General features: G+C 38.0%; 1 protein-coding gene across 2 annotated transcripts in view; it reads left to right on the top strand.

Annotated features, from left to right (window-relative positions):
* Positions 1 to 21,923, top strand: part of MLF1 (myeloid leukemia factor 1) — a 42,121-nt gene that overhangs the window by 761 nt on the left and 19,437 nt on the right. The window lies entirely within an intron of this gene.

The raw sequence follows: 21,923 nt of genomic DNA, 5'->3' as shown, positions 1-21,923 counted from the left end.
GGCGGGGGGGCTGGTGGTTAGGGGCTCGGCGGCCGGCGGGAGGTACGCGCTTGCCCGACGTGTGGGGGGGCGGGGGACCAGGGTCGTGGGAGGCGGGGAGGAGAGGACCTAAGGTTGTGGGGGGGCGGGGGACCGGGAGCGTGGGAGGCAGGGAGGAGAGGACCTAGGGGTGTTGGGCGGGTGGGGGACCGGGGGCGTGGGAGGCAGGAGGAGAGGACCTGCGGGGGGCAGGGGACCGGGGGCGTGGGAAGGAGGGGAGAGCAGGATTTGGGGGCCACTATGCGGGCCGCTCTCAGTTTGCGGGACTTCGGATGCGCGGTTGCTTCCCGCGTGGGGAGTCGCGCCTCGCCGCTGCAGAGCTGCAGGTGGCGGTCACTGCCCTCTGGGTGGAACTTCTGGTGAGAATGCGCCTATTTCCGCACCTGTTTCAGTTCCAAATGAGGGGCCGGGATTATTTCACAAGATGACAGTTCTTTGAAAAGGGAAAGGTTTTAAAACAACATTTTTCGTAAAATAAGCGTTCTGACAGCACAGCGAAGTTGGAGAGTTGTGCTGTCCCTCACCTCGAAGTGGCTGGAAGCTGCCAGATGCACTGTTTGCTTGCTTGCTGTGTCACAAAGCTAATCTGATGCCTTAGCAAGACGGCATCCAGAAGTTAATTAGTTGTTTCATTGTGATCTAGTTTTCTGGTTTTGCTTGTTTAGTTCTTCCTCTGGCGGTTATAGAAAATAACAACACAATCTAGTTGGATCCCTAAAACAGGACGATTTGTGATCCTCCTTTGCCCAAGTGTTTTGTCAATTTGAATTTTGACTTGATGTCCTAATTTATTTTGATCATTTAAATTCTCTATCTATGCAACTTGGGGACCATTTTTTAAAAAGGTTAAAATGTTAACAGTATACTACATAGATTTTTTTGTTTTTAAAGGAAAATATATTGGCTTGTGTGTTAGTATTATTTTAAAACCAAATAACATAAAAGTGATAATTGAAAGGATAATTAACAGTATTCAGTAAAGATGAAATGAGTAATATCGAAAAAATAAAATGATTAGCTTTTTATTCTAAAGGTTATTCATTGTAAATAAGGGATATATAGACTCAGGCAAATTTATTATGCTGTTTTAGTTAACTTCTTTAGGAGCTGTTGGGGCATTTAAGATCAGTGTCATTTTAACAAATTGTAAATTTTGTATTATCATTTGATCTTTTAAAAGCCTTTGAGAGTAGGGACTAAATATGTCCATAGGGTTCTTATGTAATTGTGACATCAGTATAATGGTTAACGGTTAAGTTTATGATAGACAACTTTTAAGTTGTAGTATGTTCTTGATTATTTCGAAAGAGCAATGGCCTTAGCTAAACCGTGAATGTATATTTAGTACCTTCTTTAAAACGTCTTACAAAAGTGTAATTTAAACTCTTGGGTGACTGAGCAAAGGCGATGAACCCAAGAGTCAGGTCAGAAATAGTAACACCACAAATAGTAGGCCTACATCAAAGAACACTGCCCCTGTGCTTAGGATGGAAAGGACCGTCAGCTCCACTCAGTAGGCCTCTCAGTCATCGCTCTCTGTAGCCTTCTTCAAATGCAGGCAGCTGCATTATTAAAGTTGAGGATGTAATTAACTTTATAAAACGGATTCATGCTTATTTATTTGCTCCACAATTAACTATATAGAGAGAGTAAGCATACTTTGGTGAGGTAAGGGAGAAAGAGAATGTGAGTTTATACTTATTTCAAGTAATCTGTCTTTTCACCTACCCCTTTAGCCCAATCCCAAACAAAATGAGTATCGATTATTTAATATAAGTCAAACGTAAGGAATTGATAAAGGTGACAGACTACTTATTAAATCATCCAGTGACCTTGAGGAACACAGAAGGGTTCCATGACCACCATCTTTTATATAAGTATTATCCCTATTGCTAACATTATGTGTTTGGTTGTTGGGATCCCTAGTAGTGGCTAGTTTAGTGTCTGACATGTAGAAAGTATTCAGTAAATATTGCTTAATGATAATCTGGTAACCTTTACTCTCTGTCTAGTAGTTAATTTGGTATTTAGTTGATTGCTACAAGTAGTTATTTGTATTCAGCAGATGCCATTGTTGATGTTGGCATTTTCCAGTTTGAGCACTACCATTTTCTAAATAATCCATTAGTTTAAAATCAGGGATATCAATATAAGCGCACACTGCTGATTTACTAATTATTGAAAAGCAGGCAGAGAAAAAATACGTAGTTCCTGGATGCACAATTAGAATTATCAAACTGGTAAAATACCATGGTCAAGTTGTCAAATGCTTGAAAGATCTGAGTAAAAAACCAATTAAAATTGGTGGTTTTGAATTCAGATATTTCATTTTCAGTGTTTACCTTCCCATAATAGCACATGTTAAATGTTTCATCAGAAAATTAAAGGGAAACTTTAAAAATGATATTTTAAAGTTTGGTGTTTTATTACGTATTTGGGACTTTAAAAAAATTTTGGTGGTATCTTATGTTTTAGAGCTGAAGATATTTCAGTGAAAATTGCCTTACAGTGTGCCTTCATGTGTATGTTCTTAAGTAAATAACACTTGTAATTTGGGTAGAAACACAAAGACTAAAAGCTAGCACTTCCTGGCATGCTGTTTCCTCTCAAGAATATTATTTTTTCTTCCAATTTTTATTTGCTTAAGAAGAAATAGAAATATGTATGTATGGACAGGAAAATTTGAAGTTAAAATGGTTTTGGCATCTATCCTATACCCTAAAATAATTGATTATTTAGTATAAAAGTTTATATATATCTAGTACAATCTAGAAATTTCTTTGTGCAGAAATGTGAACTTTGAATCTTCTGAGCTACAGAAATGAAATTCTGATCATGCAAATCTACAGAGAATAGCTGTGTTACCACTTATGCGCTGTTAGATGTTAAAGTCTCAGTGGCAGGTTGACAAATCTATCAGCCTTCTTTTTAATCATCAATTGTTAGCATTTCCTTAAGCCACCCAACTCTTCATATGGGCACCATATGTGTGATGATCAGTCTTAGGTCCAAGAACCCCTCCATATATTCACAGCTGGCTTCTTTTCCCATCTCCTTACTCTTAGCAGGAGCTAAAACTTACATATCTATAATCTCTATTTTTAAATTTTTAAAAAATTAATTATTTTGGGGGCTGGCCCGGTGGCACAGCGGTTGGGTTCACACTTTCTGCTTTGGCAGCCCCGGGTTCACCAGTTCAGATACCAGGTGCGGACATGGCACTGCTTGGCAAGCCATGCTGTGGCAGGTGTCCCACATATAAAGTAGAGGAAGGTGGGTATGAATGTTAGCTTAGGGCCAGTCTTCCTCAGCAAAAACAGGAGATTTGGTGGCAGATGTTAGCTCAGGGCTAATCTTGCTCAAAAAAACAAAGTTAGTTTTGCACTTTGGAGGTGATTGGAGGACACTGCTTTGACCTGTTCACTGAGTTGAAAGTGAATGTGTTCCATGTACAAGACAGGCATTGACTGATATTTTCTTGATTGAGAATATTGTTGTGGGAGGAAATAAAACAAAGTCACCTTCTATATAAGTTTTTGTGAACAATGAATGTTGAAAGTTACTTACATATTTGTTTCCAGACATATAGTCTGAGGTAGGGTCTTCATGAAGATGATGTAGTTTGGTGCTAATGTCTTCTGCCACATGAACCTCTAATTCTAATTATTTAATAAAGATAGCCTGAGCATGCTCAGCTAAAATTTAAGCTTTTGATTTTCAAGATCCTATTCTATGTTGACTTTGACAGTTACTGTGATTTTTTAGCGCCTAAAAATTTCTGTTCTCAGAAACATTTTAATACAGATATTTCTTAGAAATGAACTTTGCAGATTTTAAGATCAAATTTGATACGATGAGGCACTATAAGCCTTGAACTGAAAGAATTTCTAAGGTAAGCTATTTGTTTGGGGCATTCGTTGGTTCATTAGGTACAAACCATTTAGTTAGGAGCCAAGGAGCACAACACGATTGTGACATAGCTGCTGAGTGAAGGAATGCCATTTGGTAGCATCTGATCATATCATACAATGTTCTATCAATGAACATTCTAAGTATCCACCCAAAGGTAGAAGAGTAATTTATAGATGAGAGGGGGCCATAGTCGTTCCTACAACTCTTAATATCAAAGGTTTCTGCCACACCACCATTTTAAACTGTGCTTCTAAACAGTAGGAAAATAGAATTGGCTATGGAAATGTAATTCATTCTTCAAGTGTTTCTTAGGTTTCTACTCTATGCCCAGCCTTGTGGACTCTATTATAAATTTGTAGAAGTCATGGCCCATGCCCTTAAGATTCTCTTGTGAATATTATGTGCATTATTTCTAATGTCAAAACTTGGATCACCTTTTAGGGACCTGTATACCTCATTGAAACTAGGGGACACTTTTTTGTGATCAAGAGAGCCATAATAATCTGCTGGCTAAGCTTTTGCCACTGCTATGTGTGCTGGAAGGAAGGAATTTTCCTTGATGAATGGGATTGCCATGTCAATTACTCGAGACCCTTATGTAATAAAGAATAATGTAATACTTTTTACTTAGAAGCACAAATATCTATATTCTTGTACAGGCCAAATAAAATTGTAACTCTGGCAAAAAAAAAAAGTTTATATTGGAGAGAGTCTTAAAAACAGGAACTTATTCTGAAGTGAAACATTATCAGCCCTTTAAAAAAAACTTTTATGTTGAAATTATTCCCAAGAGACCCAGAATCAATCTGAGTTAAAATTTTTTGTAGGGGGATAGGGCACCACTTTATTTTTCCTAGCTTGTGATAGGTTAATAAAATGGAATAGCAAAAGTGCATTGGTGCCAAATATCATTTTGTTTGGTTGTGGTTTGTGTCAGCAGTCCTTAAAGAGGTAGTATGGCCATTGTAAAAGTACAAATAAGTTTTTCTAGATTTCAATGAAAAGGCATCCTTATGGAAAATCCAAAAACTATGGAAAGTTTGGTGAAGGAAGTCATGCAACTGAAGATTTTAGCTACTATCATTTTGGTGTATTTCATTTCCATTTTCCATATATGAAATTTTTTTCTAAAATTGGAACCAGAATTTATGGTTATAAATATACTACTTTTCCTCAACATTTACATAAGCATTTTCCTAGTCTTTATATATTCCTTAAAGCATGAATTTAGTGTCTGCAAAATACTGCATCCTGTGGATGCACAAAGAATATTTTTCATATAGATGTTTAACCACATTACAAATGATAACTTTAGACTAGTTTATGTACATGAAATGACCAATTTATAGGGTATGAACTTTATAAAGCCTCATCATATTTCCAATTTATTTTTATAGAAGAATGAAACATTAATTTTCAAAAGAGAACAATATGGATAAATAGAAAAATATAAAAACTAGTAGCTTCTCACCTCAGAAAACAAACTCTGTACCGGGTTAATTTAAAAAGCATTAAAACAACTCCTTGCTACAACAGGAGATTTTTGGCTTTGATGAAGAAGAATTCACGGTTGAACAAGAGAAATCTTAAAGTCACCTCCAAGTAGTGCTGTTCTGGGTAGACGTGGGTTGAACTCACTTCAGGGTCCAGCCAGATTGCTTCCTGATTTCTTCAGACAGGTGCAAAAGCCAGACTGTGAGCCCACTTTTGTCTTAATGCTTTTTCCACCAGGCAGGCTTTTGTTCATGTCACTCAAAAAATAAACATGTTTTTTAGCATTCGCTCTATGTATAAATATACCTATTTCTATTTAAATAAAGAGAAATCTGGTAGTGGCTACCAGGGGAAAGGTGGGGTGGGGGGTGGGCACAAAGGGTGAAGTGGTGCACCTACAACACGAATGACAAACATTAATGTACAACTGAAATCACACAAGATTGTAACCTATCATTAACTCAATAAAAAAATAAAAAAATAAAAATAAAGAGAAATCTGGGCCACATTTTAAATGAGCCACATTTAGTTGCTGAATTTTTAGCCCAATTATAATGCAAGCAGAAAAATAAATCTTAATAAAGTTTATGTCTCTATAGTAAAATAATACCTGTTTAATACTCACTTATTCACAGAGCAAAATTTAGTATTCCCTGAAATATCTTTCTTCTTTGCAGTTGAATCTCTCACATATCTAAAGGGGAAGTTGATTGAATTTCTCAAGTAACTGCGTATTAATAAGAACAAACATTTTAATCTCCATATTTGTACCCATATTCTAAGCTCTAAATGTCCAGTGAGTATAAAGATCTAAGCTAAAGGACTCTTTTTTTGAATGACCCATTTTTTTAAAACATCAGGTGGTGTGAAATTCCTTCTTTACATAGTTCTGTTTCTTTTTTTCTTCTTTAAGGATTGGTTTTTTATTCTGAAACATTTCAGACATACAAAAGTATAACAGAATAACAATACTGTGTACCCATCACCCAGAATTTCACAATTTACACTTACTTTATCCATCTCTGTTGCTGCTGCTGTCTCCAAAATGATTTAAAGCGATTTCCAGACTTTTTGTCATCTTCCCCCATGCATTTCCAAATATGTCTCTGAAAAATATGGTTGTCTTCTTACATAACCACAATACCATATTCACATCTAGCAAAATTAACAATAATTCCAATTGCTTGGTATCATCTGGCATTGAGTATTATCTAGATATGCCATACTTTGTAATAATATAGTGTTTGAGGTAAGAATTAGAAGGAAATTGTTTCTTAGACGACTCATTTATGAATGTTAGAACTACTTGCAACTCTGTTCCTTTAAGATCCTTCCATTTTAAAGTAACCTTTGATCTTCAGATCTTGATTGAGGAGAGCATAAAGCAGCTCCCTTTCTGCCCTCTACTACGCTAACGCACAAGCTGCAGCTCCCTGCCTGTCTGTGACCCACTGAAGCTGTGAATGGCCACAGCTTCCTCCTAGAGGCCACTGCCTATAATTCTGCTGGAATCAGGGTTCTCAAACTCTTAACAGGTGGAAAATCTAGGAAGGGTGGTCTTAAATTTTCTGTGCCTGTCAGTCCTATCGTTAAGATAAAATATAAAATTAAAAATCTCACAAGAATCCATGGAAAAATCACCTTATTTATAATACTTTTTCTGTATTGCATGTATACTGTCTTTACTTGTTTGTTCTATGTTAGAGTCTGTTTTTAGTTGGAAAGGATGAAATATATGTAATATCTAAATCTAACTCTGGTGTCTTCGCTTTATTATATTTCCTAAGTGAATTTAGTACAACTATGTTTCTCCAGTTAATACTAGACATTCAACTAAAGACATTCTTCGTTCTGAAAGACTCTGTTACTAATTTGGTTAAGAATAGTTTAATTTTTGGACTCCTCTTGAAATTTTTGTGTTCTATTGCACTAAGAGCATCCTCAACCTGCACACACTAGAGAGCACTTTCCTTTTATGACTTTTTATAAAACTTGTCAGTGAGCTGGAAAGAGGCTGGAAAGTAGAGCAGTGTCACCAAGCAGATGGCTATGTAGGAGACAAGAGTTATCTGAGGAGAACAAACGGAGGAGTAAGAGTACTGACATGTTACAGTTTGTTTAGAATTTGCATTTTAAACATCTGCTTTGTAAAATTGGTCATCCAGACCACAGTGGTCATAATGCAGAGGTGGTTGGAAATTATCATGTGGTCAGATATGCAGAGGATCTGCTATTTAAGTAATTTATAACTATATTTCTTTTCTGCTTAAAAGTTTCCTTTAAGCAGTGGATACTGCACAAGAATAAACAGATCTGTAGAACAAAACGTCTGGAAACACTCTCATATGCAGCCTCCCTATTAGATTTATTCAGGGAATACTGATCTTTTTTATTTTATATTTTAATACTTTGTAATATCATCAAGTGTACCTGGGAAATGGCACTGCTTTCTGAGTAGAAGACTTAGATTATGACTGCTGGAACTAATGACACCTAGTTCTTTATTTTTAGTAAAACTTCACTGCTGAGCTATTATGTTTCTGAACTGAAAATCAGCAATCTAACCACAGTAGTTAAAAAAAAAATCCTTTAGATAAGTTAAAAACACTCACCTTTACACTGTTTATACCAGAGTCAACTTAATCACTCAAAACATTCTATATAACAAATTTCTGTGTTCAATTTTCATAAATAATGTTCAAGGTTAATAAGGCAATAAGACCTCAGAACTACACAATGTTTTTGGAGTACAATTTCTGCCTTGGCATATTTTTAAAACTTGTGCCTAATTAATGAGAACTGGAAAATACTAATTTATTGAAACATAAAACTTAGTAGCATCTTACATGAATACACAAACTTGACAAGCTAATATACTTTAGGGTTTTCACAGAGTGAGATAAGTTGGCATACTTTATTTTACAGCATTCTAGTGGGAGTTGCCAAGAGATAAACTTTATCATTATTGTGAAAGAAAAGCATTTTGGAGCATATACTGAACATTTGCGTTTGATTTGGAATTGCAGAGCTTTTTTCCCATTTGAATTTTCCATATTTATACATGCACTATAAAGTTTAAAAAATGAAAAAAGTTCATAAAGTTCAATAACATCCAACATCTGGCAATTAATACCTTATTTCATAAAATATTAATGGTAACCTATGCCGCCTTTTTGAGAGAAAGAAAAGAAAGTAGAAAAAAAATAGAAGTACTTAAATAAAAATGATAAAATAGTTGGAAGAGTCAGTAATACTCAGAAATTCTGGAATGGGATTAAAGCTGACAAAAATAAAAGGAGTAAACTTTCCCACCTACATTGGTTCAGTTGCAGAAAACAAAATTTACTCCAGCAATTCTAGGCAGGAAGGAGTTTATTCTTAAATGGCTTAGAGAATCACTGTGATGGCTGAAGAAACAGACTCTAGATCAACCTTTCAGGAATGACTCCCAAAGCCACATCACAGACCCAGACCACCAAGGGAGTAACTGCCACTTCTAGCATTAGGAGTTGTTGAATTGGGAAGCTCCTGGCTCCAAAGCCATGGTGAACCTACTTGTACCTGTAATAACAAAATGAATTTCTCATAACTGTCCCCCAATACCCATGAAGCTCTAGTGATCAGAGACACTGCGAGTTCTAACACTGCTACAGAAAAACTACGTGCAAAGAGGATTAATAGCACATACAGACTCTGCTGCACCTCTACCTTCCAGTTCTCAAGTAATTGGCAAAACCTAACTCGAGAACCTTAGCTACAGTGCAGTCTAGGGAATTAAGTTTTTAGCTTTCTAGTCTCTGCAGTATAGAAAGGCAGATTGAAAGGAGATTGAAATGGATTGAATGCCAGTCTACTTTATATCCTCCTCCTCCACTTTCCCTAATCTCTATTTCCCTTCCAACCCCAAGCCTGCTCAGTGATTTCTGGCAGCAAAATGTTCTTTTTCCCTTTGTGTTGCTATTTTAAAACAAGTAAATGAAAATAACTATATGTGACTGAGGAAAAATTAAAATTTGCAGTCAGTCTACCCTCTCCTCACTTCCTTTTTAGAAGGATAGATTATTGCTCCCAGGGTACTCCTTTGCTGTACTGAATCTCAGAAATGAAGGAACAAGAAAATTGTAAGATCTAGAGATTGAAACTGTATAATAGATCTAGAGATCACTGTATAACCTTGTGCCTATGGTCAACAATACTGTATTGTGTGCTTAAATTTTTGTTAGGAGGGTAGGTTTCATATTAGGTATTCTTACCACAATAAAAAAAGGATACAAAACTCAAGAAGCTGGAGAAGCCAATTTGATAGGAGAAAGAGAAGTCTGTTAGGTCTCAGATTGAAAGAGTTTTGGGAGCATGTTAAAACAGGAGAACCTTAAGAGTGACATCGGCATCATGATGGAGTGAGTTCTCTTTTTCTCTCCCCTTAAGTTACAGCTAAATTAATATCCATTAACCAACAGAGGATTTCCTATACAGCACAACAGGATGCCTCAGAGATCCATGCAGCTATACCTCCAAAAGTGGGTGGACTGGACCCCCAGGAAGCAGTGGAACTAGGGGTGTGGCCTCCTCCCTCTCCCTGGTGGCAACAGTCCAGGTCAAGGATCTGCATAACCCCGGCCAGCATGCTTGAGTGGAGGTGGGGGTAGCCTGGCTTGTGGGAGTACCCATCATGCCACAGCAGCCCTGGCCACATGAACTCTCCCTGCCAAGTGGCGGCAGCTCAGCCCATGCAAAGGTAGCCCGCCTGAGTGACAGCCCTGCCCACACGAACATGACCTACCCAAGAAGCGCAAAGGGATCTCACTGAGTGGCTGCAGCTGGCCCACATGAACACTGGGCAGCCACTGGCACAACTACGAGCAGACCTGTTCTAGTGGGAACAGAAAAAAACAGCCCTAGCCCACTCCCCCCCCCCCCCCAACAGTGGCAGGTGGAATCTGCAACAGGTGCCACAGCAGAACCCGTGACCTAGCCCCCAGGGGCAGCAACCCTGATACCAGCTCCACCAGCAGGGGCTGTCTGCAAGTCCCTGGGTCTTCAGGCCCTGTCCAGTGACGGTGATACTTATGAACCCAGCACCCCAAGACAACCTGGGAACAGCAACAGTGCAGGTGGTGCACAGGACAGCAGGATTCAAGGCTGTAGAAAGCCAGTGGAGGAAAACAAGACCAAGGTGACCAGATGCAAAGTAACCAAAGCTGTACCCAAATAAGAAAAGGTGACTACTACCACAAACGTGCTGGCAGAGGATCAATTCATCAAGCACCATGAAGAATTACAGTAACACTGCAAAATAGAAAGAAAATGACAACTCTCCAGAAACCAAACATGAAGTCACAGAAGACTACAATTTAACAGAAAATTCAAAATAGCTATCATAAACTAGAGGTTATAAGAAAACTCAAAAAGACAGTTCAGTGAGCTTAGGAATAAAATTAATGAACAGAAGGAATAGAATACTGCACCAAAGAGACTGATGCTCTAAAAAATACTAAAAAAATTTTGCATATGAAGTACACAACTAGTGAGATAAAAAATAATATACAGAACATAAAAAATAGAGTGGACTTTATGGAGGAGAGACTTAGTGACCTTGAAGATAGAAACCTAGAAATGCTTCAAGTGGAGGAGGAGAGAGAACTAAGATTCAAAAAAAAATAAAGACTTCAAGAAATATCTGACTGAATTAGGAAAAGTAACATAAGGATTATAGGTATCCCAAAGGAAGAAGAGAGGGAGAAGGGAGCAGAGAGCTTGTTCAAAGAAATAATAACTGAGAACTTCCCAAACCTGGGAAAGAAACTGGACATACAAGGACATGAAGCCAATAGACCACCTAATTACATCAATGTAAAAAGACCTCCTCTGAGGCATATTTTAGTAAACCTGGCATATTTAGATAAAAAATATTAAGGTCAGCAAGGAAGAAGAAAATAAGCTATAAAGGAACCCCTGTCAGGCTGTCAGTGGATTTCTCAGCAGAAACCTTACACACTAGGAGAGAGTGGAATGATATATTCAGAATTCTGAAAGACAAGACTTTCAACCAAGAATACTCTATCCTGCAAAGCTATCCTTCACATACGATGAAGAAATAAAAATCCAGCTAAACAAAAGCTGAGGGAATTCATTGCCACAAGACACCCACTACAAGAAATGACCAAGAAAGACCCTGTTCCGGGGGGGAAAAATAAGGTTTACAAAGCCTGGAGCAAGGAGATAAATTGTCAGACAAAATCAGAGAACTGCAGCTCTTTATCAGAACAGGTTAGCAAACACTATAACGTTAAAGGGAAGGAAAGCATACAAAGTACATAAAGCAACTATTAACAGACCGAAAAGGAAAAATTAACAGCAACACAATAATAGTAGAGGACCTCAACACCCCACTTACATCAATAGATAGATCATCCAGACAGGAAGTCAACATGGAAATAGTGGAATTAAATGAAAAACTAGACCAGATGGACTTAATAAGTATATATAGAATTGGACGGTCAAGAAGAAATGGATCCATTCTTAGAGTCATACAATCTTCCCAAATTGAATCAAGAAGAAGTAGAGAATCTGAAGAGACCAATCACAAGAGATTGAAACAGAATCAAAAACGTCCCCCAAAATAAAAGTCCAAGACCAGATGGCTCCTCAGAATAATTCTACCAAACATTTAAAGAAGATTTAATACCTATCCTTCTCAAACTATTCCAAAAAATTGAGAAGATGGAACACTTCCTAACTCATTCTACAAGGCCAACATCACTCTGATCCCAAAGCCAGACAAGGACAACACAAGGAAAATTACAGGCCAATATTGCTGATGAACTAAGATGCAAAAATCCTCACCAAAATATTGACAAACTGAATACAGCAATACATCAAAAGGATCATACACCATGATCAAGTGGGATTTATACTAGTGATGCAGGGATGGCTCAACATCTGCAAATCAGTGTGATACACCACATTAACAAAATGAGCAATAAAAACCACATGATCATCTCAATAGATGCGTAGAAAGCATTTGACAAGATCCAACATCCATTTTTGATAGGAACTGTCAATAAAATGGGTATAGAAAGAAAATACCTCAACATAATAAAGGCCATATATGACACCTACAGCCAGCATCATACTCAATGGGGGAAAACTGAAAGCCATACCTATCAGAACAGGAACAAGACAAAGGTGCCCACTCTCACCACTCTTATTCACCATAGTACTGGAGGTTTTGGCCAGAGCAGTTACGAAAGAAAAAGAAAGAAAAAGAATCCAAATTAGCAAGGAAGAAGTGAAACTCTCACTCTTTGCAGACGACATGGTTCTGTATATAGTAAACACTAAAGAATCCATTGGAAAACTATTAGAAATAGTCAACAACTACAGGAAAGTTGCAGGGTACAAACCCAACTTAAAAAACTAGTTGCATTTCTATACTCTAATAATGAACTAACGGAAAAAGATCTCAAGAATAAATCTCATTTACAATCGCAACAAAAAGAATAAAATACCTAGGAATAAATGTAACCAAGGAAGTGAAAGACCTATACAATGAAACTATAAGACATTATTGAAATAAATCAATGATGACATGAAGAAATGGAAAGATATTCCATGCACGTGGACTGGAAGAATAAACATAGTCAAAATGTCCATACTTCCTAAAGCCATCTACAGATTCAGTGCGATCCTCATAACATTCTTCACAGAAATAGAACGAAGAATCCTAAAATTCATAAGGGGCAGCAAAAGACCCCAAAAAGCTAAAGCAATCCTGAGAAAAAAGAACAAAGCTGGAGGCATCACAACCCCTGACTTCAAAATATACTGCAAAGCTATAATAGTCAAAACAGCATGGTATTGGTACAAAAACAGACACACAGATAAGTGGAACAAAATTGAAAGTCCAGAAATAAAACCACACATCTATGGACAGCTAATCTTTGACAAAGGAGCCAAGAACATACAATGGAGAAAGGAAAGTCTCTTCAATAAATGGTGTTGGAAAAACTGGACAGCCACATGCAAAAGAACAAAAGTAGACCATTATCTTTTGCCATACACAAAAATTAACTCAAAATGGATTAAAGACTTGAAGGTAAGACATGAAACCATAAAACTAGAATAAAATATAGACAGTACAATCTTTATCGGTCTTAGAAGCATCTTTTTGAATACTATGTCTGCTTAAGCAAAGGAAACAAAAGAAAAAGTAAACAAATGGGACATCATCAGACTAAAGAGCTTCTGCAAGGCTGTGCTGATCCAACAAAAGAATGAGCATTTAAAATACCAAAGCTAATTGAACAAAGAAGACTATAGAAAGTGTAATTTATGTCTTCAGAGGACTGTAATTTTATGTGGCCAAAAAATCTCCAATTGTACCAACTTGCCTACAGATAACATCATAAGCCCAGGATAAAATACAAAAACAACTTTCTGGAGAATGACCAAAAGCAGACATGCACTGGAGGATACTCAACAGTTGGAAGAAGGGAGAGGCAATTCTAGCTTGAGAGTAAACCTGATCTGTGCCATGCAGGGTGGGTAAAACTCTGATACAAGACTTGAAATTGTTCTGGCCTAATAACCAGGGACAGAGTTTAGTGCAACCATAGTCATTGGAAAGTGAGAAGGAAGTCCCAAAAAGGAGAGAGTCAGAGAGCATGAGCACCAGCTACTGTGAATAAATTCGTCACAAATCTCCCTCTGAGGCTGAAACAACATAGATGTGGCCCATCTAAAAGAACTAAACTGTGATTTGAACTGCCACTTAAGAGACAGAATTTGAATTTTTAAAAAGAAAAAATCACCACTCCTGAATATAACAGATATATAACTTCTATGGCATAATAGCTGCAACATATATAGATACAATACAAAATTACTTGACAAACAGGAAAATGTGATTCATTCTACAGAAGAAAGATAATCAATAGAGACTGATCCCAAAATGATCCAGATGTTGGAACAGGCAAGAATTTTAAGGCACTTATTATAATTTTTCTCAGTGATATAAAGAAAAACATGCAATGAACCAAAAGATATGAAATATCAGTCAAGGGAGAGAAAGTATAGAACAAAAACAAACAAATAGAAATTCTAGAACTGAAAAATATGATATTTTTAAGGAAGAAATTCACTTGATGGGTTTAACAGCAGAATGGAAAAGACAGAGGAAGGAGTCAGTGAACTTGAAAGTATATTAATAAAAATCAATCTGAAAACAAAACCAATAGATCTGTAGGGAAATATCAAGATGTCTTAACATAGGTGTAATTGGAGAAGAAGAAGAGAGAGAATGAGGCATAAAAAATTAGTTGAAATAATGGAAATTACCAAATTTGGTGAAAGATAAAGCTTTAGAAAGTCAAGAAGCTGTAAGTGAACTCTTAAGGATAAATATGAAGAAAACTATGCCTAAATCCATCGTAGTCAAACTTCTGAAAGCTAAAGACAAAGAGAAAAATCTTGAAAACAGCCAGAGGAGGGGGCCGGCCTGGTGGCGCAGCGGTTAAGTGTGCATGTTCCGCTTTGGCGGCCTGGGGTTCACTGGTTCGGATCCCACGTGCAGACATGGCACCCCTTGGCAAGCCATCCTGTGGTAGGCATCCCACATATAAAGTGGAGGAAGATGGGCACAGATGTTAGCTCAGGGCCAGTCTTCCTCAGCAAAAAGAGGAGGATTGGCAGCAGATGTTAGCTCAGGGCTAATGTTCCTCAAAAACAAGCAACCGGAGTTGCCATCATGTCCTAGTTAGTGCCAGATTCAATCTTGTCTGAGACACTTTAAAAAAAAAAAACACAACAACAGCCAGAGGAAAATGGCACATTGATTGTATGCAAGAGAAGAATAATTTGAATTCCCTTTGGCTTCCCACCAGAAACAACAGAGGCCAATAGACAGTGAAACATCTTTAAAGTGCTACAGGAAAAAAACTATCAACTTAGATTTATCATGTGAAAATATCCTTTAAGAATAAAGAGTGAAATAAAATAAGATAAAAGAAAATTAAGAGAATTTGTTGCAGGCATACCTGTAGAACAACAAGTGTTAAAGTTCTTTAGTGAAGGAAAATGATATCAGATGACAACTTGAACATTAGGGAAAGAACACTGTCAAAAACGTTACATGTGGATAAATATGAAATAGCTTCAGAGATGTCAGAGGATAGTGCAGTCATTAAAAAACACTAACCAGAGATAGCAGAAATTGAAATTTTTATCTTAAAAGAAAAAACTGAGTTAAGCAGAATGTTCACAACCAAAGACTGAGTTATGGTGGGGACTGGAATTGGCCACTCCCTGATATGTCTCTTTGGCATGAGGATTATTTTGGGCTGGTTACTTTTAAAAACTGCAGACATGAGAGAAACTCTGGAAAGTAGAATTTACTTACCCTTTGTTAAGAGACGTTTCCATCTGTAAGGGAAATCTCCATCTGTAAAGGTGTCTGCCTCTCTGGACCAGGAAGAAGAGGGGATGACCTTATCTCTAGAAACTCTTATCAATGCGGAAGGCAAGGACTCAAGTCGGCATGATAATCTGACTCTTGTTTACTGTGCTTTTCTGGTGATCTCCCGTAACTGACTCCCCCCCCCCCCCCCCCCAACATCCTCCTTTGTCTTTAGCTGAGGATGGAGTTTAAGGTGAGAGCTTCCACCATTTTGGTGAGTTACTCAGTTTTTCTAGGTCTCTCCCATGTATACATGTTATAAAGCTTTGTTTAATTTTCTCCTGTTATTCTGTCTCATGTGAATTTAATTCATTGTCTGGCCAGAAGGACCCAGAGCAGGTAGAGGAAATATCTTCCTCCCCTACAGTTACTAACCTGGGAAACTGAGCCAAGGAATTTCTTCCGACATGCAGCACAAAGTCACAGAGGGTTAAAAAGTCTACAAGGAAGGAACAGATAAAAAGAAGAGAATGGTAAAAATTCCAAAGAAATTAAAAAAATGAAAGTAGACCACTATCTCACACCATACACAAAAATAAACTCAAAATGGGTCAAAGACTTGAAGATATGTCCTGAAACTGTAAAACTCCTGGAAGATAATATCGGTGGTATACTCTTTGACATCAAACTAAAAAGAATCTTTTCATATACCATGTGCTCTCAGGCAAGGGAAACAAAAGAAAAAATACACAAGTGGGAGTTCATCAGACTAAAGAGCTTCTACAAGGCAAAAGAAACTAGAATAAAAACAGAGACAACCCACCAATTGGGAGAAAATATTTGCAGATCATATATCTGACAATGGGTTAATCTCCAAAATATATATGGAACTCACACAACTGAACAATAAAAAACCAAACAACCTGATCAAAAACTGGGCAAAGGAGATGAACAGACATTTTTCCAAAGAAGATATACAGATGGCCAATAAACACATGAAAAGGTGTTCAACATCACTAATCATCAGGGAAATGCAAATCAAAACTACACTAAGATGCCACCTTATGCCTGTTAAAATGGCTATAATCACTAAGACTAAAAATAACAAATGTTGGAGAGAAGGGAACCCTCGTACACTGCTGGTGTTAATGCAAACTGGTGCAGCCACTATGGAAAACAGTATGGAGATTCCTCAAAAACCAAAAATAGACATACCATATGACCCAGCTCTCCCACTACTAGTATCTAGCCAAACAATTTGAAATCAACAATCCAAAGTAACATATGCACCCCTATGTTTGTCGCAGCTCTATGTACAATAGCGAAGACATGGAAGCAACCCAAGTGCCCATCAACTGATGATTGGATAAGGAAGATGTGGTATGTATATATACAATGGAATACTACTCAGCCATAGAAAAAGACTAATTCATCCTATTTGCAATAACATGGAAACACCTGGAGGGAATTATGCTAAGTGAAATAAGCCAGTCTGAGAAAGACAAACACCAGATGATTTCACTCGTATGTGGAATATAAACAAGTACATGGACAAAGACAACAGTTCAGTGGTTATCAGGGGAAGGGGCATGGCGGGCAGGCACAGGGAGTGAAGGGGAGCACTTATGTGGTGACAGTTGAGAAATAATGTACAACTGAAATCTCACATTGATGTGTAAACTATTTTGAACTCAATTAAAAAAATAGAAAAATAATTCTACACTTGGACCCATGAACATGTAATCTCATTACATTAAAAAACGTATAAAGAAAAAAATATGAAGCTTCTGGAGAGTATAGATTTCTTAGAAAGAATGAGAACCAAATTGTCATCAGACTTAAACACTAAGTAAGGAAGATAATGAAGCAATGTCCTCAAAATACTGAGGGGAAATAATGTGCATTTCTATGCTCAGATAAGTCATTATTTCAGTGTGAGTGTGAAATGAAGAAATTTAGACATGAGTACTCAGAGTTTACTCTGCTCAAATTACTAGATATTAAAATCCAGTGAGGAAATAGTAAGATACAAGAAGAAATGGTAGTCCAGAAGTAAAACAACCTCAACTTTTCTTGATGGAGGAAGATTGAACTAGAGACTTGCCGTTTCCTTTCTTCTTCACGGGGAACCAAAGTTCACCCTTTTCCTCTCTTGGAGCCAGCACAGGACGGATAAAAATCCAACTAACATCCAACCCATTCCTGAAGTTTTGAACTTGGGTGACTTGGAGAACAATGGCTGTGCCTTTAATAAAAATAGAGACATAGGAAAAGCTGGCTAAGGAAAAGAACAGTGTTAGAAATGTTAGGTTTAAAGACCTGTTAGGATAGAAATAGGCAAGTATTCGATAATTACCTTGTCATTATGTTTAATTTGTACTCTGAGTACTTTAGAAAGTGTTTCAACTTCCTGGCCAATAGGAAGTTGAAAATCGGCTTTAGCCCTCCAAAGTTCAGGGTTCTCTCCCCACTGCCTGGCACAGTACCTTTTACATAGGTATTCAGTGAGTATTTGTTCAATAAATGGAGACTATTTGCATCAAAACAAGCAGAAATTGAGCTAGAAGTCCCTGATAAAAAGGTTGAGGATGATGAATTGGTGTTTATTATGTGAGGTCCTTGGAATGGCTCTTGTAAGCATGTTCAAGTTAAAAGAAGTCGTCCACAGAGGACAGGGAAAAGAGGTCTGGATAAAGCATAAAGCCCAGAGAAAATATGTCTTTAGAGGGCAGTGCTTTTCAACATTTTAATGTCATTCACAATTAGAGAATATTTACAAAGCACCTTGGAACACAAGAAGGAGAGACTGATGGAAGCCAGGAGTAACCAGGCCAGGCGCTTTGGTAGGCTCAGCCCTACCTGCTGCCTCGAGGCTGAGGGAATCTATCTGTGGCATTCAGGAAGCTCTGTCACAGACAAGAAGGAAAGAGAACAATCAAAGGAGAATTTAAAGGAGAAATTTCTCAAAAAATGCTCAGAACAATGCATAGCCCCCAAATGCTGCTGAGAATTCAAGGAATCGGTACAACCCTTGGGGTTCAGTAATTGAAAGGTTAAGCTAGTTCTTGGAGTTTTAATACAGAGGTGAAAAAGGCATTTGTAAAGATATAAAGTGAATGAGCCACAAGAAGTAAAGGACACAAGTATAGATGACTATTGGAAGATTTTTTTTTGGTGGGGAAGATTTTCCCTGACCTAACATCCGCTGCCAATCCTCCTCTTTTTTTTTTTTTTTTGCTTGAGGAAGATTAGCCCTGAGCTAACATCTCTGCCAGTCTTCCTCTACTTTGTGTGTGGGTTGCCCCTGCAGCATGTCTAACAAGTGGAGCAGGTCCACGCCCAGGATTCGAACCCAGGAACCTGAGCTGCTGAAGCAGAGCAGGCAGAACTCCAACTACTCAGCCATGTGGCTGGCCCCTATTGGAAGATTTTAAGTGCTAAGGAAAGGAGACAAGAGCTCCAAGAGTATGAGGAGAGGGTTTTGTGGGAGACGGAGAGGGAAAGTATAGAAGACGACTTGCTTTGTTATATTAAGAACAGAAAGTAGTTTTCATTGGTATGGATCTCAAATTATTTCCTTTTTTTTTTTTTTAAACTCTGTAATCACTTAATAGTCTTAAGAACAGACCTCAGAAGTCCCCTTGATTTATAATAGGAAAGAACAGTTACAAATCAGGCCATTAGTGCAGAGGGAGTACTGCAGTTGGGGTGGGTACCTCTTCAGGGGCAGAGGATTTCAGGATCTCTTTTGGCTGGTCCTGATTCAGGTTTATGTTCCTTAATCTGTTTGTGTCTTAATCATCAGTCATAGACATCCCATTCAGCATACTAGTGCCAGGTTCATCACAGGCTGTTCTTACAGCATTTCAACCTTCTAAGACTATTTTATGCAGACAGAGATGGACAGTTGGAAATTGCTTTAAATAATGTGATTTTAGGAATGTATCTGTGGTAGGCAGAATAATGGCCTCCCTAAAGACATCCATGTCCTAATCACCAGGATCTGTGAAATATGTTATTTTACATGGCAGAGAGGATTAAGGACACAGATGGAATTAAGGTTGTTAATCAGATAACCTTAAAATAGGCGAGTAACCTGGATTATCCAGGTGGGCTCCATTTAATCATGAGGGTCCTTTGAATATGGAAGAGTCAGAGAGAGATTTGAAGATACTATACTGCTGGCTTTGAAAAAGGAGAAAAGGGCCACGTGCCAAGGAACATGGGCAGTCTCCAGAAGCTGGAAAAGACAAGGAAACAGATTTTCCTCTACAGCCTCCAGAAGACACACGGCCCTACCAACGCCTTGATTCTAGCCCAGTGATACCCATTCTGGGCTTCTGACCTCCAGAACTGTAAGAAAATAAATCTGTATTAAGTCATTAAATTTGTGGTAATTTGTCAGAGAAGCAATAGTAACCTAATACAATATCCAGTTTTATAATCTTAATTTTAAAACATCTAAGTCTCACTTCTCTGTCAGATTGTAAATTCCTCCAGACCAGTAATCAATGTCTGTGCTTGACACACAGGATACATAATAAGTGTTTATTGAAATTGAACCGTCCTATATGTCAGATGGTCTCCCCACCACTTCTTGGGAGAGTCGCTTACCATCCTTAAAGTCTCCACTCATCTGGGTACATGCCACATAGAGAGGCATCTCCACTTAATATCTGTGGCTCTGAACTTCTTCCTCAGTGACCTTTGATGGGGTCCGGGGGGTTGGGGGTACTGGTGGTGCTCATTTAAACTAGGGTTTGTTTTCTCTGGCCCAAATGTTTTAATACGTGAGATTTGTCTCTCCTGATCAGCAGTTCCATGGGCTTCTTGTGCCTCAATTTCAGCTGCTCTAGAGTAGGACCACCTGTCTGTTAGACAAACTCCACCCTCAACTGAGGTTTTTTTTTAATGCCATAGAGGCTTATATTATAATTCATACCATCCCAAACATAGTCTTAAAGTTTGGTGAAAATCTATGCAGGAACAGATCTACAGACAAACTACTTATTTTTATATGGTTGGATGCATTTCCCTCCCAGTTGTTAGATGAAACCAACAAAATTGAAGACTTAGAATGAGGGCAGTCTTAAATGTGTTATGCACTGCTCTTTGGGATGTAACATGTATCAGTTATCTATTGCTGCTGTAACTTAGCAGCTTAAAACAGCAAACGTTTATTATGTCGTAATTTCTGTAGGTTAGGAATCCAGGAGTAGCAGCTGGGTGGTTCTGACTCAGGGCCTCTTAGGAGGCCGCAGTCATCCCTAGGCTCGACTGATGGAGGATATGCTTCTGAGTTCTTTCAGTGACTGTTGGCTGGCCTCGGAAGTCTGCTTCTGACCTCACGCACATGGCCCTCTCTGTGGGGCTGCCTCATAGCCCAGAGAGAGCCATCATGTGAAGAGAGCACCCAAGCAGAAATCACAGTTCTTTTAAAGACCCCACTTTGGAATTGACATCCCCTCGCTTCTGTTGTATCCTGTTAGAAGCAAGTCAGTAAGTCCAGCCCTTACCCAAGGAAAAGGGGTCACATGAGGGCGTGAGTGCCAGGGGATGGGGTCACGGGGGCCATCTTAGATGCTGCATCTACCACACAGATAAATTAGTGAGTTCATTAGTTTACCAGAGACTAGACAAGTTCATAATATTCCTAACTGGGATTAAGTTCAGTAATATCAGAACAGTTTGTAAAAAACTACAAATGATTTTCCCATATTAGAAGATACAAAATAAAAATAGAAGCCTTTTAACTTTCAGACAGGAAATTCAGAAGGTATATTAGAATAATAAACACAGTTTACTATTTTTTACCATACTCCCCTCAGAGTGCCCACTTCTAACTCCCTGTTCCAAGTCTTCCCTTCACTTTTTAAATGCTACTTATTCCTCATCTTCTAAAAATAATCTGAAGCAGTTTATATAGAGATGTAATTTGTAACAAGAATTGGAATTAATCAAACAAAGATGAAAGGAAAGACAGAAGTAGAAAACTAAGTCAGAAATAAAACTACTACACACAGGTCATAGTCTGGTGACAATTGAAGAGTTAACAGATTCATAGCTGTGTAGCCGAATAAGT

Source organism: Equus quagga, chromosome 4, assembly GCF_021613505.1.
Source record: "Equus quagga isolate Etosha38 chromosome 4, UCLA_HA_Equagga_1.0, whole genome shotgun sequence".
Taxonomy (NCBI): domain Eukaryota; kingdom Metazoa; phylum Chordata; class Mammalia; order Perissodactyla; family Equidae; genus Equus; species Equus quagga.
This window is presented reverse-complemented; position numbering and strand designations above follow the sequence as displayed.